Source organism: Panthera onca, chromosome B2 (assembly GCF_046562875.1).
Source record: "Panthera onca isolate mPanOnc1 chromosome B2, mPanOnc1 haplotype 2, whole genome shotgun sequence".
In the NCBI taxonomy this organism is placed as follows: Eukaryota; Metazoa; Chordata; class Mammalia; order Carnivora; family Felidae; genus Panthera; species Panthera onca.
The window spans coordinates 377,557-391,001 of record NC_138343.1 but is presented as its reverse complement, the minus strand read 5'-3'; the positions used below and the strand labels follow the sequence as shown (position 1 = coordinate 391,001).

Sequence of the window (13,445 nt, the reverse complement as noted above, 5' to 3'; positions counted from 1 at the left end):
AGCTCACCTGGTTCTCCAGCTTCCCAGCTCGGGTCTGGGGGAGGAGGGCGGGGGACGCGTGCGCCCAGGTCCTAGGGGCGAGCAGGTGCTCGGGAGGGGGCGCTCTGGGGGCAAGTCCGCACCGTGGGGGCGGGGGTCGCCTCCTTGTCACCCCTCCGGCGCCCCAATCTCACCTCCGCCCCGGGCCTGTGCTCAGCCGGTGGGCAGAGCGCCCGGGCTCGCTTTCGGCGTGTGCGCCCACATCGCCGGGGTGTGAGTCACTCCAGGCGGCCGGCACACCCACTTCCCCGGAGTTGGAGGCGGGAGCGAGGATCCAGGCCTCGGTCTGGTGTGTGCTGTCACTCCTGGTGAGTCTTTCCTTTCCTCCCCGCTTGCTGCCTTACCTATTAAGGGCTTAAGAACCATCTGAAGCTGTGGGGTAAGGGAGTGGGAGCAGGCGCCCCCGCTCAGGTCTCCGGGAGTCAGTTCTACGTCTGGCTGGGCCTCCCCTACTACTACTCTCTCCCCACCTGTCTCTAGTTCTTTCTCTCAGTTTTTCCCGGTGTGGGTTTTTATTTCCACTTTTCACCCTTCTTTGGGGTGTACCTAGGGTTCATCTATTTCAAGTCTCTTGGTAAACAGCGGCCCAGAGAGGTGGCCTTGCCAAGGTCACAAAGGCCGGCAATAAGCAGAAGTGGGGCCGTAGCCAGCCCTGATCTGTGCCCTAGTTGTGACGCCCCGCTGCCTCTGTTTTATTTGAGATCCCCAAAACCTCCCCTCTGCTTTCCAAAATCTTCCCTCTGATCTTTCCTCTCCCTCCCCTCTTATCCATCTCCTGGCTCTTCCCTCCTCTCTCTTCCCACGCCCTCCACCTGCTAGTTCCTCTGCTGCTCTCACGGGAGGCCTGTCTGTCTGCCTGCCCTGCAGGGTTTGTGGGGAAGTAAACATCTGTCCACGAGTGTGCTCGCACACACTGTTGTACAGACCTGTCTGCTCACCCATCACGTCCAAGTTCCCCACGGACAGAGGCGTTCACATAATGCAGAGGCCACAGATGTACCCAGTCTCAGACACACTGAATACCACTGGGGTGGACACCGAGGGTTTCTCAGGGACACAGAGACGTACTCAAAGAAAACACGCAAAGAGACGCTGTCATTAGTTTCATTGTCAATAAGAACAATGCGGCAGCCGTAGGTCTTTGGGGAGCAGCAGCTCTAAGACAAACATAATAAAGATCGGGCAGCCCTTGAGGCACCCTTCTCCCCACCTCTGCTCCACACTTACCGGGGAGACACTCAAATTGGACACCGTGATAAACCCTCACAAATAAACACATGTGTATTTATCTTGGAACAAAGCTCTCAGCTCAGTGCTCATAAGACCTACAGCTACAGATACGACCCAAACCTGTTTTGTAAAACGGGCTTTCATGCTGTGGAAGATGGAGTCACAGTCCCCCGAGATGTCCGCGTCTTAATTCCTGGAACCTGTAAATCTGTTACCTTCCAGGGCAAAGGGGAATTAAGTTTGCAGATGGACTTAGGGTTGCTGATCACTTGGGTTCGAAACAGGGAGATTTCTCTAGATTATCCACAGGGGTTCAAGGTCCACAACATCCTTAAAGGCAGAGGACAGAAGCAGGAGAGAACAACCAGCGAGAGACGTGTGAGAAGCACTCAGCCTAACACTGTTGACTTTGAACACTGAGGAAAGGGCTGCATGTAGAGGAAGCGGACGGCCCCTCGGAGCCGGAAAAGGAAGGCAATGGACTCCAGGAGGCCTCCAGTCCTGCTGGTGGCTTGATTTTCTCCCAGTAGGACCCACTTTCGACTTCTGAACTGCAGGACTGTGAGGTAAGGGTGCGCGGTTTGCGTTTGTGATCATTTGTTACGGCAGGCTCTGCTTCCCCTGTCCCACAAATCTCTGACCCTTTGGGACTCTCTGCACCTGTTTGTTTTCGCCCCTTCACTCTGTCACATGTTCTGGAGTTCCCTGTGTCTCTTGGTGTTCTTGTCCATTCTCTTTCTGTCTTCCTTCGATCGCTTCATCTTCTTGGTTCCGTCCCCACCTCAGGGCCTTTCAGACATTGGGTCCTTTCCAGATCTGGGCCTGGAGAGGTGGGGAAATGGCACGCGGGCGTGTTCAGAGAGCTGGCGTTCACAGCGCAAGTGCCTGCTGCGGCCTGCAAGGTCTGCTCTGCAGTTCTGTTCATGCCCACGTGAGAATGACCTGGGCAGCTTTTAGGGTCCCGATGTCCAGGAGACACCGCAGGTCAACTGTACAGAATCTCTGTGGATGGGGGGGAGGAGGCAGGCATCAGGAGTTTTGAAAGCTTTCCAGGAGATCCCAATGTTTAGGCACGTGGTGACCCCACAGTGTGACCCGATGAGGGTGAAGTGTGCAGATGGACCTACCCTCCCCAAATCAGCCCCCATTTCGCTGTGCTAGACGCAGGGCTCACGTTGTTTGCTCCCTGAGATACGCGGGCTGATCTCCCCGCCAGGTGTGTGCACTTGCTCGGGCCCCACTTCCTCCAGAGCTGGACGAGGCTGTGTCCGTCTTGTCATCCAGGGCTCAAGCCACATGGAACACTTCAAGAGAGGACGTCTTTCCCCATTGTGTCTCAAGTTGCTTTCCTCATCTTTACCCAGATGTACTGTCTTTGTGGTATTTATCACCATCTGAAATGGTCTGCTTATCTGTTTCGAGCTGTTTCTGTCCAATAGAAGGTAGTTTTATAGGAACAGGAACCTAGCCTTTATTATGTTCACCATGCTTTCCCTGAACCTGGAACGGTGCCTGGCACTCAGCAGGTCTCAATAAATAGAGAGTAGAACCTTGACTGCGAGTATCTTGTTCTGCAAGACAAGCAAACATTTCTGATAAGTTTTAACTTGATAAACGAGCGATGTCTTGCAATACAAGTAGTACGAGATGTGGAATGTCACATGATCAACACTGAGCCAATGTTCTCTCTCTCTCTCTCCCTCTCCCTCCCCTCCCCAGGTTGTGGGTGATCCTCTCCCATGCTCGGATGCTCAGTCTCAGGCCGAGGTGTTTGGCAGAAATCAGTGATTTTTCAGCACGTTGGAAGGTGCCCATAACTGGCACTAGTGTATTTTTTGTTACTTCCAAGCACCTGTGGACAGTCCTTTGCTTTTCCAGAAAAGTGAGCTTAGGAATGCTTTGCTTCATTCTAGGTCAGGCTGCCTGCAGATGTAGACCCTTTCCTCTGCTGCCTCGTCGCCGGTTACATTAAATACAGTATATGACAAGAGTTTATCAACACTGCACTGTAGTCAACATCCGTGCGAGCGTATACAATGGCCCCCATGCAGAGAAAGATTCCATTGAGCCAACAGGTGGCATTGGTTCTGTCAGTGATAGTGAAAGTCTTCCTACACAAGAACCCTCCTCTCTCTTGCCTCCCTCACACCAGCCGTGAAAGTTTTCAAAGGGAAGTGCAGGTTAATTTGTTTATTTTTCTTTATATTTTCTTGATTTTTTTGTATTATATTACAATATTGTAGTCATTTTTATATGAATATTTCTGGGTTGTGGAGTGAGTCATCTGAGTTTCCATTATTTCTTTTGGGGAAATTCACTTGGATACACAAGTGCTTTCGATTACAAGCATAGTTGTGAACAAATTATACTCGCAAACCAAGGTTTTACTATATACCCAGCCATTGAACTGCCTGCCGCCACTTGGGCAAACTGAAGTGTCTTCTAGCAGACTCTGCTTAGACCTTCTAAATGTGCACAATATTCTTATCCTTGGTCAGTAATCATTGCACACTGGCAGGGGCCAGGCATGGTGCTGGGGGACACCCACATAGTATGTGGCATGGCATTCAGCCTGTGCTCCGGAAGCTCATGGTCTAGTCATCCCATGCCTTCTAGAAACAAATGTCAGGGACTCCTGCTAACAGTGCTTCTGCTCAGCCTCTATCCGGTGCTCCCCATGAGCCCACACCTAGTGGCTCCCAGACATATAGTGCAGGGGTGGACATTTGGAGACGGGCATTGCCGGGAAATGTCTCACTTCTCAAGGCTTTCTCCCTCCCCTGCCAGAATCCCTAACAACTCTGCCCGAACCCTCTGATCCCTGTTCTGGGCTCATTCTACCTCCAGAGAGCTACATGGGTGGAGGTGACCCTTGGTATGTGCTGGGTTGGCTTTGTGGGCCGACTGACAGCGACTGGATCCCGCCTCCCTCATACCAGTCCCCACCCCTTTCCAGCTGCTTCCAGGAGGTCTCCCCTCTCACTGTGGAAAGTGAGAACCTACACTGGGAGGTGGTGGAGGTGGGGCAGGCCTTAGCCCATCTGCTACTTTCTTTCTCTTCTGCTTCTTTCTCATTTCGTTTATTCTTCAGCCTGGCTCTCCTCCATTTCCATGACATCCCCATCCCGTCAAAGAGTTCACAAGTCTTTAGGAGGTGTTAAGGCGGAGAGAGGTGTTTGGGAGATGGAGGACCAGACAGTCCAGGTCTTTGCCCTCAGGGAATGTGACAAGGCAGATGAAGCTTTGTCCCTCATCCACCAGAATCCACCACTGCCGAGTTGGGGAGTGTGACGGTGCACAAAGGTGTACCCATCATCCACCCAGAGCTGTCATTACTGAGTTGTAAAGGTGGACTGAGGATTATGTTGACAGGTTGTAGGATGAGTGGGAATGATTTCAGGAAGGCCTCCTGGAGGCCGTGACTTGTAAACAAAGGGCAGGTGGGTTGAGTGGGAAAGAAATGGAAAAGCCTGAACCAAAATCCTGAAGCATCTTTGGGGAGAAAACTGGAGAAAGAGATCTCAGGGGATAAGAAGCCTAATTAAGGCAGCACCGTTCTTTCTCAGGCCTCACTCACTGTGCCCTGTTGCCCAAGACTTCCTTCCATGTCGGTTGCTTCTGTAAGGACTTGTGTTTTTTGTTTTTTTGTTTTTTTTAAAGACTCTGCTGTTTACAATGTGCAGCCGTCCCAAGAATTGCTGCACATACTCTGGGGAGACAGCCCTGATGGGGAGGGGGCTCGAGGCAGAAAGAGGATGAAGATTCCAGCAGATCAACCTGATACTCATGGACATGACCCCGGTTGCAAGGCCGTCACCCTCCCAGCCCGCGCTCTGTAGCAGCTTGGGGCTGAGAGGATGACTCAGATTCCTGGGGTTAAGGATTTGCTTTCTGGTAGAGCTGCTGAAATTCAGACCCACTGCCTCCTCCCCTGTGTTCTTTCCCTGAGGCGTCATGTCCTCTCTTCTGAGACTTGATTTTCTCTATCCTGTTCCCCTCCTTGAAGCCCCTGCTCAGGGCTAATGGTGCCTGTTGGGGGGGGGTGGTTCCTCCCTCACCTTTATCCTGGATGCTCATTTGTTCTCTGTCCTTCTGACCACCCCTCCCCCCCCCCCCACACACAGCAATGTCACTTTATCCACCCTTTAAACTGCCCTGCAACATTCCATACTCATTCTTCCCTCCAGTGTGTCCCCAGACCTCCTCATCCCGCCGCCCCCCCCCCCCCGCCCCCAGCAGAGTCCCCTTAGGGGCCATGCATTTGCTCCTGCATTCAGGTGGGCTCCCAGCAAGCACTTGCCGAGTCCAGCACTGTGCTGGGAACTCTGGTACAGGGTGAGCAGACCAGTCATGGTCCCTTGTCCTCTGGCAAATTAGATTCTGTTGGGAAAGACTAACCATAAGCAAGTAAACAAATAAATGAACAAGATAATTATAGATGTGATAAGTGCTTTGAAGAATATAAAGCGGGTAATATAAGAGGAATTAAGTGGAGGAGGTGTGCACGACTTTGACAGGGTGTTAGAAAATGCTTCTCTGAGGGGTGATGTGTGAGCCAAGCTCTGGGTGGTGAGAGGGAGCCCCCAGGCTGGGGGGCAGGGGGACAGTTCTTAATGCTCTGGGTGTGACCAGTGGTGTGGTAGGAGGTGCACAGGCCCTGACAGGTGACAGGCACTGGGCTGTGTTCTAAGAGCCAGGATTACAGGGTCAGTCTGTGCATTCACAGACCCAGCAGCCTTCACCTCCCTTCCTGCTGTAAGTCTGGTCCTCCTCTGCCCCCTCACATTCGGGATGAGAATCCGTTTCCATGTCCACCCCCCGCAGCGAGAACAAGCCTTCCAAACAGATGATTTCCTATGCTGTGCCGGGCACCAGATGCAGCTAACTGGCTTCTGTTCTCACACTTTGAGGTCACAGAATCCCAGATGGGTAGAGCGTTAGAACTGACAGGGATGTTATCACCACGTAGCCTAACGCTTACATTGCAGATGAGAAAACTGGGGTCCACAGGGGTGACTGTGCTCATCCAGGGTAGCTGGGGTGCGAGTGGGCCAGCCCTTCTAGTCCCCATCCCTCAAGAGTGCAGGAAGGTTGCTGCCTGTCTCTTCTACACTCATTTCAAATAAAGAGGTGCTCACTGACCACTCTTGTACGTTCAGGGTGAGGCCCTGCTTGACCAGGAGTAGAAGGAGCGAATGATGAGGTCCAGGCACACTAACACTGATGTATGACAATCAGCATGATGGCCACAGCCTGTGGACAGCAAGAGAGACACCAGACAGTCATGTGCATGTCCACACAGTGCCGTGAAGGGAGCTGCAGGTGCTGAGGACCAGGTCAGGGAGCAGAAACTACTCTCTGTCTGGTCTGGTCGGTGGCAAGGGATTCAATACAAGGAACCACGTGGTAAGAGAATCATGGAAAGGCCTGGAAGGTCACAAGGCTCTAGCTGGACTCTTGGTTTCAAGGTCAGTCAGTCAGAAGCACTCCCAGAAGCACTGCCCCCACTCCCACGTGTCTGCTGGAGCTCGGTCACCTCATCTGCTATAGGAGGGGGGCCTCCCTCACTCTTGCCTCTTGAATCTCATACAACTACATCCAACTGGGGAAACCCTAGCTGCAAAAGTTTCTGAGAAGTAGAGTTTGTTTTACTTTCCAACCTCTCCAAATAGAAGGGGAGGGACATCATTCCACATATCTAGAGTTGCCAGATAAAATATGGGACGTCCAGGGGCACCTGGGTGACTCAGTTAAATGTCCGATTTCAGCTCAAGTCATGATCTCGCAGTCCCTAAGTTCGAGCCCTGCATCAGGCTCTGTGTTGACAGCTCAGAGTCTGGAGCCTGCTTTGGATTCTGTGTCTCCCTCTCTCTGCCCCTCCCCTGCTCATGCTCTGTCTCTCTCTGTCTCAAAAATAAATAAAAACATTAATATATATATGGGATGTCCAGCTAAATATGAATTTCAGATAAACAATGAATTCTCTTAGCATCAATATCTCCCAAATACTGTATGGGGAATACTTATACTAAAAAATGATTGATTATTTATCTGGGATTTAGATTTAAGTAGATGTCTTATGTTTCTGTTTGCTGAATCTGGTGAGCCCACAAAGACCTGGCACAGGGCTCTGGTTTAGATGGGGGTGTTGAGGAAGGCCTCTCTGGGGAGCCAACGTTCAAGAGGAGACCGGAGAGATGAATAGAAGTTCATCAGGCACAGAGAGGAGGGAAGGGCATTCCAGGGGCAGAGAACAGCTTTACAAAGACTCTGAGGAAAGGGCCAGTGGGGGCCAATTTAAGGGAAGCTGGTATATGGTGAGCTGCAGGTGAAGGTAGTGCCAGTAGATGAAGACTCAGGCAGAGACCAGACCACACAGGGTCTCCAGTTAGAAGGAGCTGAATGAGACAGGTGTGGAATAAGAGTGACCCAGGGCCTCTGCAAGCCAGTGGTGGCCCCCAGAGTCTTGTGGGTTGGTTGTCCTGAAGAAAGAACGTGCTCCAATGATCTAGGTGACAGGCGGTGACCCTGGAAAGGAGCAGGCCAGGTTCAAGTGTTTTGTAGATGGAAGCACCATCCTGGTCACTGGGGTTCAGGGGAATCAAGGGTGAGTTCCTGGCTCTGGGAATGGACTAGGTTCATGCAAAGTGAGCTTTGGGTGTTGACATGGGACTGCAGAAGAGGAGGCCAGGACAGAGGGACACCAGGGCACCTCCTCTGGGTCTCTCTATAGAGCACCCCCTCCCCTGCACTTACCTGCTCGGTCCTTCTCTCCCTCCCTAGGTGTCCGCGCCTCCACCTTATCTGCTTTCCTATTCTTGCTCTCCCTCTGCTTGTCCTCATCCCATTTCCTGGACAGAATCAAGCTCAGTCAGTGCGGTGGACGGAGTGTAGAAGCCAGAAACGGAAAGCTTTCCCACAGCCCTGTGGTCCACAGTTTCCCAGCGGACGTAAGCCATTAAATCTCTTCCTGGTTCCAGGAAGGACTAAGGCTGGACTCAGGCAGCCAGGGAGGTTGGAGACATCCTCTAGCAGATGGGAAACCCATCAGTCCAGACCCCTCATTTTGGATCTTTGCCCATTGTGACTAAACTAGGTAAGATCCTGCCCAGTGTGGAGGAACACACACCCTATGCAGAAACAGTGGGATTTCCAAGATTTGACTCACTTCTTGTCAGTTTTGTGATTATAGAGTGGAGACATTTATATTGATGTCAGAGACTTGTTTTAATGATCAAAGGAAATCATTTGTATTCATTTATTCAACAGATATTTATGAAGCCTCGGCAATGTTTCAGAGACTTTGTTGGGAGCTGGGGCCTCAGAGAGGATGAGGCAGACAAGAATGTGCCCTCATAGGGATTCCATTCTGATGGGGAAGACAGGTCGATAAAAATGGGAAATGCCTGACAGGAAGCTGGGAAGGAAGGGAGGGAGTAGTGTGTAGGTGGGTCTGGGTTACAGTTTCAGCGGGTGGTATTTGAGCAAGGATTTGAGGAAGGTGAAGGGATTGGCCAGGCACTAGGAGAAAAGTGGTGCCGATTGAGGGAGAGGTGGGGCAAAGGGCCTGAGGCAACTCTGTCGTGGGTGGGATGTAGCCTGAAGGCCTGGTGGCTGGAGCTGGAAGGAGGGATCCCTGGGGCCGGGTGGGGGTGGGGGGGGGTGGGGTTGGCGGGGGGGTGGGCAGGGTCTCGAGGACTCTGGCTCCAGGGGAGGCGAGCCTGGCTCAGGAGGCAGATGGCAGGAAGAGGCAGCTGGTGTGGGTGGAGGCAGAGGGGCAGGAGGTGGGATGTGGGAGCAGGGAAGGGCCCCTTGACTGAGGGCACTGCCGGGGCGGCGTGGTGGGTCGTCGGGGGTCAAGTGTGAACTGTCAGCGCCCAGTAAACACGTGCCATCGTGAGCCAAGGAAGACCAGTCTTCACCGCCTCTTCATTCTTGGGTCTCACTAACCACTCCCGAAGCGTGTGTGACAGTGTCACAAGGAAGAGACTGGGCCAGAGGGTGGGGCCTCAGTGCTTCTGCCCCCAGCTGACCCCAGGGACATGGAGGCACAGAGAGTAGGGGCAGGGGCCATGAGTCAGAGACATCAGGCGGAACTGGCAGGGGAAACCAGGAGGGAGGCAGCCGCAGAGGGTGACCCAGAAAAACTAACCGAGCTGGAGGGGCCCCACGTGACACGCTGTCCCTCCTCTTCCCGGGTGACCTGTCACCAAAACATCACTGGCATGCTGCTGGCACCCGGCCTGCCAATTAGTGCAGGCGCCTCTCCCTCTGACTTCCTGAGGAGCCTCGACGCACCCCGCAGCCCTCCACCCGGCCCTGCACGCCCCACCCGCCCGCGGGTCTGGGGGCAGCTGGCCCGGTCCTGCGGCCCCTCCTGGAGCCCCTCCCGGTGCTGAGCGTCCTCGAAATCCAAATTCGGGCTGCGAGGAGGACGCTCCTGCGCTGCCGCGTCCCGCGCCCGGCTGGGGGTGGGGGGTGGCGGAGGGAGGGGGGACTCAGGAGGGGTTTTAACCAGGCGTGCAGGTTCACCCCACCTAAGAGGGCGGGAGCTGCAGACAAGTGGGCCCTGAATCAGGGCGCGGCAGGGCTCACCGGACTGGATGGACAGACCCGGACCGCCTGTACAGGGACGGTGGGGGACAGGGTGGAGACAGGGACCTCGGACCGCCTGCACCGGGACGGTGGGGGAGAGTGGGGGAGAGTGGGGGACCCTGGACCGCCAGCACGGGGGACAGTGGGGGATGGGGTGCAGACAGGGACCCTGGACCACCTACACTGGGGACGGTGGGGGACCGTGTTTGACCTGGTGGAGGCAGGGACCCCGGACCACCTGAACCGGGACCGTGGGGGATGGGGTGGGGGCAGGGACCCCGGACCACCTGGACCACCTACACTGGGGACGTGTTGGACAGGCTGGAGACAGGGATCCCGGACGCCTGCTCCGGGCCACTGGGGGCCCAAGGGGTTGCCCAGGGTTCTGTGCTGCGAGTGGGGGGCGGGCAGCATTCCCGCAGGAAGTGACGAGTCTGGTCCTGGAGGAAGGGAGATATTCCCCCAGTGGGTGGCAGGACAGGGTGTGAGAGGGCTTTGGGATGAGACCCAGCAAGGAGGGTGTGTGAACTGGGATGTGAAGCTGTGATGGCCTTAGTGAGGGGGTAGGGGGCCTTAGGACTAGCGTCCGTCCTGGGTGTCTGTCCTTTGTGCTGGAGGAATAGGAACTCGAGGGAAGGAAGCAGACATTCCCTGTGTGTTCCCACGTGCCGGGAAGCATGCAGAGTGCTTTTGCATAGTTACCGAATCTAATTCATGCAGCAGTTAAACACAAGGAAGACCTATTTGACACGAGATAATTTCTAAGACCCATGTTTAGAAGACAAGCAAGTGCAGAATTGTTTTGTGCTCTGAGCTGCCATCCGTATTAAAGACACACGCACACGGGGAGGATTTTGTCGAGGGAGCAGGGAGCATGGAGTTGGGAAGGTCCAGGAGGTGTGTCTGCAGCCCTCGGGCAACTCAGCAAGCTGAGATCCGGGGTGTAGTGAGGCCGGGGGTCCTGCCCCCTGCCCTGGGCTGCAGCTCAGACGAATGCTGAGCTGCTCCTTCTAAACTTAATGTTGGCCCGGCTCTCCTGGGTGAGGTTCAGAGGTGGTCTGGCTGCAGGGGTAGTGTGGGAGGGGGGAGAGAGGCAGGGAGGTGGGGGGCTACACCCGCTGGGCTGTGGGAATGGACTGGAGGAAGGGGGAGGAAGGGAGGGTGTGGTCCGCTCTGAGGGAGGGGTGGGCAGCGGGTCTCCATGGGGCTGGTGGGAAAACCAGGAACACAGAACACCAGTTATTTTTCAGGATGTGAATCAAAGTTACACATGCACATAGAAAGTCCACTAACTAGAGGGGCCAAGGAGAAAAACTAGCAGCCCACCCCCATCTCCACCACTGTAGCTCTTAGTTGATTTTGCTTTGTGGGGTTTGCCTGTGTGTCTGTAAATGCTGTAAATGGTCTTGCAATTGTAGCATTATCTATTGATTAGTTTTAATGAAAACGACAGCCTTTATTGTTAACCACCAACCTCTCTCGGGTCCACAAACAGACCTCTTCATCATCTCCACCACACTCATTTTATAGCTATTTCAGTAATACACATATGTATACTCACACATATTTCCATCATATCTCCATATGTACACAGATAGCTATGTAAATGCACAAATATCCTGAGGGACCACATCAAACACGGATTCAGGGAGACAGTGGCTGAAAGAGACTTTCATTCTACATGTCTGGTGTAAATTCTTTATAAATGAATGTATACATTAATTGCTTGTTCAGTAAAGAAACAAAACCAGAAAATGAATCCATACAGCATAGTAAAAAGTAGTTATTACCCACAGTTTACAGATGCAAAAACAGAAGCCCAGAGACTTAAGTCATTTGTTCAAGATCTTAAAGCAAGTGCAACTGGCAGAACCCAGATCTAACCCTCCAGGAAGAGGAGGAGGAGAACAAGGTCTGGGGCAGGAGAGCCCTGGTGCTGGGGTGGGAGGGGAGGGGGGCAGGAGAGCCCTGGCGCTGGCGGGGGGGCGGGTAGGGGGGCAGGAGAACCCTGGCGCTGGGGGGTGGCGTAGGGGAGGGGGACAGGAGAGCCCTGGCGCTGGGTGGGGGGGCAGGAACCCCAACTGAAGAGACCCCAGCTCTGGCAGAGAGGGAGAGTGCAGGAGGCAGTCACCAGAAGTGCTGATCTGAAGGAGGCGCGAGAGCTCCCAGATGGAGAAGAATCGCTAACAGGGAGAAGCTCTGGACTGGAGGACGAAAGGTCACGGTCCGTGTCCTTAGACAGCATCCCCAGAGACCTCAGGTGCCGGGCATCCGCAGTGAGTCACTGGATCCCAGAAACTGGTGGCAAGGGTGAGGTCATCACCCCAAAAGGCAGGGAGCAGAGACAACAAGGCCCTTGGGGGCCGGGGAGCTGAGCCTGTCTGGTCAGAGGCCACTGTCACAAAACCAACAAAGAATTCATATCTAATAGGTTTTCCTCGGGGCTCAAATGAGTAGCTGTGGGAGTCATTTGGGAGGCTGTGATACCAGGCAGGATGACAAAGAAAGCATTCTGGCCAAGAGGACCGGCTGCCTGCAGAGTTTCTGCCCTGGGAGAATGGGAGACGTCTGCAGAGCAAAAATCCTGCCCAGGTTACAGCCAAGGCAGCTGGCCTCCCTGCTCACAGCCTCCCCTGTCCCCTGTCCCCTGTCCCCTCCCATGGCTGTGGTGGTGCTGACCAAGACGGCTGAATGCAGAGGGCCTGGGTTGGGGGTCAGACACTTTGCAGATTCACTTGAGACTTGCTCTACTGGAAAGGTGTTTTACCTTGAAAGGAACTCCTCACGGACACGCACACACCCCAGCCGGCCCGTATTCATCCTTTCCTTGCTCCCCACTGAGGAGGAACAGAGGAGCCCCGCCTGACAAGTCCCAACAAAGCCTGGATCCTACAGCCCTGTTGAGGAGGAAGACTCTCCTGTGCCCTTGAAGGTCCTCTGGCTGGACTGAGTCAAACTGACCTGAGACAGATTAACAGGAGAAAACGAAATTCAATCGTGTGCAATAGGCTTCCACACAGACATTCAAACTTCAACGACAGTGAGGCAACATGGAGCTTCTGTGAGCTAAGTTGGGGGTCAGGGTCTGAGGATACAAGGCGGGGAAGGACCTCACAGGAAGGTGGCAGATATTTGGAAAACCAAAGTTTGCCTTCTCAAGCAGATAAGTTTCTGAGATAAAGGGGAGTCTCAAACTCTCCTTTCCCATGTAAATTTAGGCAGGTGAGGACCAGGAAGAGAGCTTTTCCTGGATTTTGCTGCGTTTTGATGACTTTTAACTCAAAATAATGTTCGTTCGTGCCTCAGCAGCCCACCTAGTGGCAGCCTGCCCTTGGCCCCAGCACTGGAGAGATGTGGTCCAGTTGCCTGTGCTGTGCGTTCTGTCTTGCCACTAGGAAAAATAAGCCCAGCTTGTTTAACTACGGGTGTGTTTCTGAGGTCTTTGGCGAGAGGACATTGGTAACATCCTGGGTTCTGTTCTTCATTCTTGCCCTCTGGGATCCACGTGGAGGGTCTGGACCTAGGCCATGTGGGCGAAGATGGCCAGAAGTGCTGTCACAAGGGACAGAACCAGTTATGTA

General features: G+C 53.8%; 1 long non-coding RNA gene across 1 annotated transcript; it reads left to right on the top strand.

Moving 5' to 3' along the window:
- Positions 1-7: 7 nt before the first annotated feature.
- LOC132666582 (uncharacterized) lies at positions 8-8,902 on the top strand. Its single transcript, XR_009604710.3, has 3 exons — positions 8-1,835; positions 4,930-5,163; positions 8,129-8,902. It is a non-coding gene; the product is annotated as an uncharacterized LOC132666582 (long non-coding RNA).
- Positions 8,903-13,445: the final 4,543 nt, after the last annotated feature.